The sequence below is a fragment of the Cynocephalus volans genome, chromosome 14 (assembly GCF_027409185.1).
Source record: "Cynocephalus volans isolate mCynVol1 chromosome 14, mCynVol1.pri, whole genome shotgun sequence".
Lineage (NCBI taxonomy): Eukaryota > Metazoa > Chordata > Mammalia > Dermoptera > Cynocephalidae > Cynocephalus > Cynocephalus volans.
In genome coordinates this window covers 21,784,129-21,792,569 of record NC_084473.1, presented here as the reverse complement: position 1 = coordinate 21,792,569, position 8,441 = coordinate 21,784,129, and the positions used below count along the sequence as shown (strand labels likewise).

General features: G+C 34.7%; 1 pseudogene; it reads right to left on the bottom strand.

Annotated features, from left to right (window-relative positions):
• Positions 1-7,224: 7,224 nt before the first annotated feature.
• LOC134362475 (phosducin-like protein 3) lies at positions 7,225-7,971 on the bottom strand (annotated as a pseudogene).
• Positions 7,972-8,441: the final 470 nt, after the last annotated feature.

Here is an 8,441-nt window from a genome sequence, read left to right as displayed (position 1 = left end):
TATTAACTTCTTCCCATGTTCCCCATTTACAAGGTTATTCTTGAGCAAACAAACATGCACTGATGATCCTTAAAAATAAGGTAAATGAGCCAACTAAATATGCCCCCATAGCCAAAGCCAGCATAATTTGGCACAAGATAAGTAAAATAATATAAATTTTATCCAAGGTATAAAATAAATGTCCATATCTTCACATTGACATAAGTAGATGATTAAATAAACTAATAAATGGAGGAGAAGAGACAAATATCCCATGCAGAAGTGTTCTAAACATCCTATCTAGATACTTCACCCTCAAAGCAGGGGAGCATAGCTCCCCACCCCTTATTTTTGAATTTTAGTGACTTTCTTCTAAATGGTACAGGATGGAAAGAGGAAAAAGAGAAACACTGCAGTGGAGACATCTGACAAACAATACCTCAGCCATCAGGTGATCAAGTTCAATGTCAACATTCATAAATCATACTGACAGCATGTTTGATATGATGATGAAAGTGACGCTTCACCTCTTTTATGTTCCTACCACAAACCTACAGTCTCAGTCTAACCATCAGAAAATATCAGACAAATATCAATAAAGTGCATTCTATAATATACGTGACCAGTACTCCTCAAAACTAAGTCATGAAAAACATGAAAATTCTGAGAAACTGTCTTGATTATGAGGATCCTTAAAGACCCATGACAACTAAATGTAATGTAGCATCTTGATGGGATCCTAGAATAGAAAAAATAACATTAGGGAACAACTAAGGAAATATGAATAAACTATGGACTTGAATTAATAATAATTTGTCAGTATTGGGAGACCGAATAAACAATGGACTTTAGTAAATAATATGTCAATATTATTTTATTAGTTGATACAAATGTAACATACTTATATAAGATGTCAACTGTGGATGTGAGACATGTGGGAACTATTTATACCACCTACTTATTTCTTCTATAAATCTAAAACTATTCTAAATATATTATATTAATAATCTAAATATATCTATATTAATAAAAATGAATAAGTAAAGCAGGTGAAATGTGAAGAGTTAATGTATTTTTTAGTAAGTTCTTGCCAACTTGATTATGATCATCTCTTGACTCAGCCATATTACCATTCAATTTGTTTTACATCCTGAATATAGCAATATCCCTAAATTATCAATGATGCCTACAGGTAACTGTGAAACCATTGAATCAAAATGGGTGGGCATTGTCCAATTTGTAATACAAGTGAACATCTGTTAAAAAAAGGAACTAGGTAATTGAAATAATAATTACCCATCATCATTTATTGTAGACTGTGATGGGAGCTAGTACTCCAACTTAGCAGAAACCTGAACTTTTATAAATATTGAATGATAATTAATCAAAATGAAATACTTTGCTCTAAGACATAAACTTTAGTTCTTTAGAAATTAATTGAATTTAAAGTAATATTTTTGTAGGTTTGGGTAACTACTCATTAATACCAGGGGACATTTACAACTGTACGATTTCTAGAGCATTTAATAGAAATACAGACTCATAGAGCTGGAAGGGAGATATCTGGTTCAAGTCTCTTGCTTATTCCTTTAAGAAGAGAGATCAAATGACCTGGCCAACATTGTTAGTGTTTGTCATGGAACTTAGAATGCATTTTAGTTTTCTACTGCAGCTTAGAATTTGTAGCCAAGAGATTTAGGCTTGGGTCCTGAATGCACCACTCACAGGCTGTGTGCCAGTAAGCTGGTTCTTTAACTTTTATTTTTCTAAGTATTAGTGTTTTTGTTTGTTTGTTTTTACTATGGAATGAGGATAAGAATGATGACATAATAATTCTCCAAGTATTTCATAATTCTGATCAATATTTCAATGACATTATGCACTGGAAGGATATTTTGAAACTCTAAAGCAAACTCGTTAATATTGTCTTATTTTGTCAAGTTTTATCTACTATCTCCCTCCTCTAATTTTCCCTTTCTAAATGGATAAACAAGTAATGAAGTCGTGAAGACTGGTCTTATAGAATTTTTAAAATTTATTTTACATTTACTCAGTTTTGGATAGATTGAATGTTTTTCATGAATTTCTGTGTCTGTCCTTATATTTTTTATTTTCCTAGTGCTTTCTGTGTACTTTAATTTGCCTTCTTAGGCTTTATAGTACTGAGAATAGGAGAGAGTGTTTCTCTGTAGCATTAAACTGTCCTGACTCCTTTTGATTATAATAGTTACTTTCTTCTCCAATGGCTTCTGCCATCATTTTTTCTCCTGGTTTTCCTTCTACTTCTTTCAACAGTCCCTTGCAATCTTTCCTTCCTCCTGTGCCTTAGGCAATAGGGATACTCGAGTTCTATGGTTAGTATCCTTATCTTCTTATTACACATATGCTTCCCTGTATAGCTCCATTTAATTTCCATGGCTCTAAGTTTATAGTATACACCAATAAACTTCAAATTTGTATTTCTAGTTCAAATCACTGTCTTGAGTTTCGACTTCTAAAGCTAATTACCTACAGTTATTTCTCCCAGAATACCTAATAGGCTCATTGAATTCAAAATACCCAAAGATAAAGTCATGGGCCCATACTCCCTTTAATTAATTTCTATAACCTTCCTCCAAGCTTTCAACTCATACTAATTTATTGTACAAGTTGGAAATGTGGAAGTTATCTGAAACTTCTTCCTTTCTTTAAATTCTCATTTCTAATTGTGAAATGCATTCCATTGATTTTATTATTTAAATAACTATTAAATCAGCTCCCTCTGCATCTCCACTTTCTCTGTTTTGAATAAGGTTTCTGTTACCTCTCTCCCATATCTTTACAATAGTATATCAGGTCAGGTGATCCTGATTTAGGTAATTCATTCATATAATTCACAATTTTCCTTAAGTTTCTAAATTGCTTGCTATGCCGTGTGACTTCTCTGCTTAAAACTGTTCAGTGACTCCCTGTTCATAACACACAAATTAAAGACCTAGTTTTCTAGGAAGCAATCAAGGATCTTCATTATCTGGCCTCTGAGAGTCTTTCCAGCTCATCTTTCTCTAGTTCCCACATTCTATTCTTAAATTCCCAACTGAAAAAGCCTTTTAATAAATGTTTACTCTGTCTAGGATGCCTTACAAGGTCTCACTCAAATGATACTGCTTATAACTCCTTCAGACAAAATATAGCAGTCCTCATCTCTCTAATAGTGTCTCTGTCATGGTAGTAAAATTAGTTTTTACGTATGTATTTGTACCATTAGAGTATGATGCACCATAATATTTTACAAGGTAAAGTAGTCATCCACTCATGGGAATTCACTCAAAAAATTAAGTTAAAAGTGTGAAGTGGTAGAAGATTGCCTTTGGTTTATATTGCATGAATGGTACTAACATAATTAATAAATATCTAGATCTGTGGAAGTTAGTATTTTTATTAATGTTAGAGTATGATCAACTGTCATGCTTGTCAGTGCAGAATTAAGTGAAAGATCAATTGGTATTTGATAGAAATCCTTGGCCCAAATTTCCTTTCAATAAAAGGGCTTTTAAAAAATTTGGTAATATATTGAAACATTCTGTTCTAAATAAAATAATTTAAATGTAGTTTATAAATATTTTCCATGAGGTCTTTTCGGGAAAACTTCTGGCCACTAGTATTATACCACCAGGAAGTTGTTGTTAAGGTTGGGTCTGTTAATGAACTCTGTAAACACATTCAGCATCTGGCAGACATTCCAAGGTGAAAGCCAGGCAGATGGCTGGCTAATTTAATATAATCTAAGTGACTTTGGATCAGATAAAGCAATTGAATTAACAACACTTTAACTCCACATACATCAGTTCCCAGACATTCCCACCATTTCATTCCAGTAGACACTTCTTCAGGATGAAAATCAATGCTAATTGAAAGCTCATATGGTGATGTTTATATCTGTAAAATGTGTGGTTAAATAGCATATTAAAAACATGTGTGCATGAACATTAGGATTGGGAAGTGGGTTTAATATAGAATAAATCATGATGTCCTTAGAGATGCTTTATGGATTTTAAATCACAAATTGTATTCTATTCATTGTGCCTACTTTATTAATCTCAATTTCATTCAGACTCTTTCCATTAGATCTATGAGGATTTATGATTGGTGAATAGTGACTTTCAACTTGCTATCTTGTGGTGTAGGGGTGTGTGTGTGTGTGTGTGTGTGTGTGTGTGTGTGTGTGTGTGTGTGTGTGTATTGAGAGGGGGAAGGAGAGAGACAGAGACAAAGAGAGAGAGAGTTTTTATGTTTTTAATACTCTGCACTTGGCAAAGTATATTTTAAAATTATTTTATAAGGAGAGACTCCTGTATAACAAGAAGTTGTAAATAATTAGTCTCAAGTATTTTAACCAATGAGTAACAGGAGTAATTTCAAAATTGGTGACTTTTAGCTGTATTGGAAGACCACAGATATTATAGTTAGAAAGACAAGTGTTTAAATTCTGTTTCTTGTTTCTGTAGTTTACAAACTGTATAACATTATATGGTTAGTTTAATTTTTCTAAGGCCCAGGTTTATCACCAGTCAAGCAAAGCTAGTAAACACCACCACTGTGACTATTGAGAGGGCTACATGCTTATAATTCATAAAGCACAGTGGGGGAGGCCACTCAGTGAATACAAATTATTATCAGTGTCTTCTCAACATCATCAATATTAGTATGATAACCATTGCTATTTCATTGGCTTATTCAATAAGCACTTATTTACTCTTTGAAGAAATCTGTGCTCAGTACTAATAATGAAAAGGTAATATAAAGAGAGAAAGATAATAGAAAGGAGTGAAGCCAAACTGCCAGGGTCCAAATTCCAGCATCACTCCTTGCTAGTTCTGTACCCTTGGACAAGGCACTTAAACTCTCTATGCTCTAGTTCTCTTTCATATGCAAAATAGAAATATTTACCAGCACCTATCTCATAGGGTTGGTGCTTTAAGATGTTAGTAAGAGGGTACTTCAAAAAATTCACAGAAAGATTCATATTATCTTTTAATTTTATTTTTCCACAAACTTTTTGAAGTACCCTCATATATGTCTAGAGCTTTGAACAGGGCTTGGAATACAATAAGCATTATAGAAGTGTAGTGTTAGAGAACACTAGAAACGTAAGACCTAAAACTACAAAACGACTAGAAGAAAACATAGGTGAAAAGTTCTGTGATTTTGGTCTGTGCAATTATTTTTGGGATATGAACCCAAAAGCACAGGTCACAAAAGCAAAAATAGACATATGGGACCATATTAAATAAAAAGCTTCTGCAAAGAAAACAATTAACAGAGTGAAGAAACAACCCACAGAATGCAAAGAAATATTTGCAAACCACACATCTGGTAGGAGTAAATATCCAAAATATGTAAAGAACTCAAACACTTCAATAGCAAGAAAACAAATAAACTTATTAAAAAATAGAGAAAATATCTGAATAAAGGTTTCTTGAAATAACACATACAAATGACAAGGAAGTATATAAAAAAATGTTCAACATCACTAGTCATCAGGGAAATGCAAATTAGAACCACAATATCACCTCACATCTGTTAAAATGGCTATTATCAAAAAGAGTATTCATAACAAATATTGTTGAGGATGTGAAGAAAAGGAAACCCTTGTATACTTTTGGTGTGAATGTAAATTAGTACAGCTATTATAGAAAACAGTATGTAGGCCTCTCAAAAACTTAAAAATAGATTTACCAATGCTCCAGCAATCCCACTTATGAGTACATATCCAAAGGAAATGAAATCAGTACATGAAAGAGATATCTACACTCCCATGTTCATTTCAGTATTAGTCACGATAGTCAATGTATTGAAGCAATCTAAGTGTTCATGAGTGAATGAATGGAAAAAGAAAATGTAATATATAAGCATGATGGTATACTATTCGGCCTTAAAAAGAAGGATATTTCGGATATTTCCAACAACATGGATAGAATTGGAGGACATTATGCTAAGTGAAATGTCAGGTACAGAAAGAAAAATACTGCATCATTTTATTTACATGTGGGATCTAAAAAAGTTGAACTTGTAGAAGTAGAGAATAGAATGTTGGTTATCAGAGGCTGGGGAGAGGGTTAGAGATGGGGAAAGAGGAGAGGTTGGTCAAAGAGTACAAAGTACCAAGTTTCAGTTAGACAAGAGAAATAAATTTAGTGATCTATTACACAGCATGGTGCCTACAGTTAATAATAATGTACATTTCAAAATTGCTGAAAGAGTAAAATTTAAATACTCTCACTGCAAAGAAATTATAAGTAAGTGAGGTGATGGAGATGTTAATTACCTTGATTTAATCATTCTACAATGTCTACATATGTCACATTATATTATACTCCATAAATACATACAATTATTTGTCAATTAAAAATTAAATGAAATTTAAAAACAGAATGTCAGTTGCATGAGAAGGGATACCTGTACCCCAATGTTTATTGCAGCTCTATTTACAATAGCCAAGAGTTGGAACCAGCCAAAGTGTCCATCATCAGATGAGTGGATAAATAAAATGTGGTATATCTACACAATGGAATACTACTATGCTATAAAAAGAATGAAATACTACCATTTGCAGCAACGTGGATGGACTTAGAAAAAAATATATTAAGTGAAATAAGTCAGGCACAGAAAGAGAAATACCACATGTTCTCATTTATTTGTGGGAGCTAAAAATAAATAAATAAATAAATAAATATGCAAACAAATGGTGGGGAGACAAGGTGGGTGGGGAAGACAACACAACCATCACAACAATTCCTTGAACTTCTTAAGACAAGTGAGCAGATATGATGTTGACCAGGGGGAGGGGGGAGAGGGAAGGGAGGAAGAGGAATTGGTAAAGGGACATGAAAATCAACTACATTGTATATTGATAAATTAAAATTAAAAAATAAATAAATAAAAAGAAAGGTAAACGTTTACTACTTTTAGTTTACTACTTTATTTTGTTTACTATTTTATTTCATTATTTTTGTTTGCTATTTTTTGCTACTTTATTTTATTTATTTTTGCCATACCAGTAGCTATTTTTAACTTTTTTAAAAAAGGAAATGTTGTTAATTTAAAAAGAGGGTTCCCAGAAATTAATAGAATTCTCAGCAATGATTATTTCTTAAATGTATGAGATTTGAAACATAGTTATGGAAAGCTAAAAATCAAAAGGATTCATTTTTGTTTTTTTTAACTTTTTAAAAAACCCCAGATGATTTGTCACATCAAGGAAGTTCAGCAGGTCATTGTGGCTAACGTCCATGCATGGGAACACAGTCCGTACTGAGAAGGACAGTGTGTGCTCAATGGGTTTCTTAGGCTGATTGCTGCAAACCCGGACAATTTCCATTTCAGCTCCTCTCTTGCCATGTTCATGCTCCCCAACGCCAGAGGACCAATAAACTGAGTCTTCATATCACCCAGTAAATATTGTGAGCAGATTCCTATGAGGATATTTGGGTATGCAGGTTGTCGAAATGGCTTTGATACATTTGACATCAGGAAGCTTCCCGGCAAGTCCACTGAAGCGTTGGTTTATTACGACACAGAGGGGAATCCCTCGTTTGGAAAGGTGCAAAGTTCCCCACAAGCCCTCATCGGCTCTGGTAACTTCTTGAACGTGATCTTTTCCTGGGATCTCCAGACTTCTCCACGTTTATTCTTCAGCTCAGCTGCTTTCCATGCAGCCAGTCTGCGCTGCCTCTACATTCCAACAGCACCTTCATCCTCCTCTTAAATTTGTCTTTATCCTCCAGCTTTTCCAAAGTCTTGTCCTCATTTCGTTTTCACCTCTGACTGTTGGAGGACTTGCTGCTCCTCCTTTTCTGCCTCCTTTCCCAATTCTTTCGGACTTTCCTTTGACGGCAAGACACCTTTCTTGCCCTCGATGTCCCTCCACTCAGGGTCTGCATCGAAGCCCCGCGTCCCTCGTCCTGTCACTCGAGCCAGTCCTGCCAGGCACCTCAGCGCCCTTCTGCGCATGTGCGCAGCCCCCTGCCCCCTGCTTCTCCCACCCTGTTTACTACTTTATAAGGTTATGAATCTTTGTTGAATGAATAAAAGATAAAACCCTTTTATTCAAGGAACACACAGTCTAGTGAAGAAGTTTATAATCCCACAGATCACAAAGTATCTTTGCTTGTGGATACCACAGTTACACTTACACATGGCCCCTGCTCTCTAAGAGGGAGTTGTAGAAGCAAGAAAACATTAATGAAATATGTGTGACGGCCTTAAAAAATTCATTGTTGTGCTGGAGGCACAGACAGCTTTTTGTCTTTGGATAACTCAATAGGAAAAGAAACATGCGCCTGTCAGAGTCTAATGAAAGCCCGTTGACACCGCGGTCCCTCCGGACGCCCTGCCATAGGTGCTGCGGTCTGCATTCACAGTTCAAGTGAGGGGAGCTGACATACACGATCCACCCCCTCCGCAGGGCACAGACCCTTCCA